The sequence below is a fragment of the Chrysochloris asiatica genome, unplaced genomic scaffold (assembly GCF_000296735.1).
Source record: "Chrysochloris asiatica unplaced genomic scaffold, ChrAsi1.0 scaffold00058, whole genome shotgun sequence".
In the NCBI taxonomy this organism is placed as follows: Eukaryota; Metazoa; Chordata; class Mammalia; order Afrosoricida; family Chrysochloridae; genus Chrysochloris; species Chrysochloris asiatica.
The window spans coordinates 9,451,504-9,453,968 of NW_006408576.1; positions in this window are offsets into that span (position 1 = coordinate 9,451,504).

The following is a 2,465-nucleotide window of genomic DNA, read 5'->3' on the forward strand; positions in this document are numbered from 1 at the left end:
GTGAGTAGCATATTAGAAATATGCATTAATGTAAAGTAAGAAAAGATAATTTTCTAGCTTTGTTTTTTTAATGAAAAAATTCCCAAGCAATAAAAATTATTATTTAAATTAGTGGAAAGTTTACACATTCAAATGTTTGGATTCTAAGTATTTATCTTAGTCACTTTTCTCCACTCTATTATGAAGGCACATTGAAGAAATTCAAAAACAAGTAACAGGAACAATTGTTTTTTTAATAAGAGAATGAGCACATTCAACTTTAATAAAAATATGCTTCCAATGATCACTCTTACAAAGACAAGTGGTCCATATAGCTACCCTGTCTGGACAGACATATCGTGAAGAGCCTTGTTTAAAGTCCTCATTTTTCAATAAAGATTCATAACAGCCATCTTTTCTTCTGGGACCCCTCACTCTGTATCTCACTCCAGCATGTTGCCAAATCTTGGGTTCCTGGGGGATTTCAAATGACTCAAGGGAGGTATCTGGTTATGAGAAAGTCTGGATTCTGGCTTTCACTGCAGTGTTACTAACAGTTGGTTCTGGACTGCAGTTGTAAGGAGGCTTTATGAATCAGCTTATGTTCTTTATGCTCAAGCTCAGACAAACACATATGTCACAGGGATATCTAATCACTCTAGATATTCAGTTACTTATGAAGTACAAAGATACAACCTCATCCAGAAATGTGAAATTAAAGAAAATGGAAATTTTAAATGAGTTGTCTAGTTTGTTTAAAACCAAAGCCATTCCCTTTCTTTCTCACATAAGATTGAGTTATTATTCCTATTACATATATTTGAATCAAAATACAATCGTGGTTTTCAAGATATTAGTCATTTTTCAACATTTTATAAATTATCTGCCTCTGATAACGTAGTGGTTATGAATTGGGCTGGGAAACTTTGGTTAACAGTTTGAAACTACCAGCTGCTCTGCAAGAGAAAGATAAGGCTTTCTGCTCCCGTAAAGATTTACAGCCACGGAAACCCTATACAGGGTCGCTATGGGTCAGAACTGACTTGAGGGCACTTAACAACAACAACAATCCATAATTAATAGTATTCTCTTGCCTTGTAACCATGATCTCGTCAATCTTTATGTAAAACTTAGGTGATGTTGTCAACTACTGGAGTTTTAACTATAATTTTTTCACAAACTGACTTCCCAGTCTCTCTAGTCCATATTTCTCTTAAATTTCAGATATAATACATCCCATAAACATTGGAATAAACCTTATGTAAATCAAACCCAGTATGCACAAACAGAGACCATTCTTATCTCCCCAATTTTTTTCTCACCTTTAGTGAGCAAGATAAATTGAGCATCCTATCTTATAGAATGGAACTATTGATTGCCCATTACATGAAAGAAAAATGTAATTGACCTAAATTCCTCACCTCCAGGAGTTCAGGTGTGGCACTTTGGACAAGTACTGAACTACAAAGTCAGTTTGGAATGCAAACTTGGAATTTCAAACTCATCATTTGCTCCTTGGAAACCCTATACAAGGTCACTATGAATGGGAACTAAGGACATCATTTAACAACAACAACAAAATCCTCACTTCCACATTCATCACTAACAATATTCACATCAGCAGATCTTAACAAATTTTAAAAGGAACTTTAAAAACAAACAAATTCTGCTTCATCACCACTGGTAATAATACTAAATTATTATTCATCAGGTGGGGTGTTCCTTTTATCATCAGTTTATTCTTCACAGAGTTGTCTCAATGTCCCAATATTAAACATCACTGCATTTGTATTCTTGATTTAGTAAATAAATCCCCAAATTTGGATTCAAATATGACCCCATTTTGAGGATGAAACTAAATCTTAATTTCAAATTGTCAAAGATGCCTATGGCAAGAGATAAACATTTCTCTTTAATTGGTCAGAGTTAAGAGTACAGATATAAAGAGACTTCAAAACATTCATGGAAAATATCATTAATTTTAATATAATGATATGGGAAACATGAACTTTTGGAACTCCCTCATTCTGTAGATTTTTTGGCACCCTAGAAGATTCCAATATTTACCCAGATTTTGGTACATCTGTTATATTACAAATGTTATAGATTGAGTCTTTGTTACAAATCTCTAATCATGTCCCTTTCTTCTTAGCTAATACATTTTTTCCATCATTGTGAAATCTTGATTTTTATGGAGGAAGTAATTTTGTGAACTAAACTAAATTTGGTGAATAACAGAATGCTGCTTTCTCTGATCTCTTTGTGCTTTCCAAAAACCTTCTCTTAGCAATCAATCAAGCAACAAGGAATCAAAATTAAGATTATGCATTTTCACATATGCCCCAGTCATGTTATGTAGATTAAGCATTCAACCCAACGACAGCACAATACACATTCTTTTCTGGCGCACATAGACTATTCTCCAGAATAAACCATATCTTAGACCACAAAACAAAACTTCATAAATTTACAAATATCAAAATACT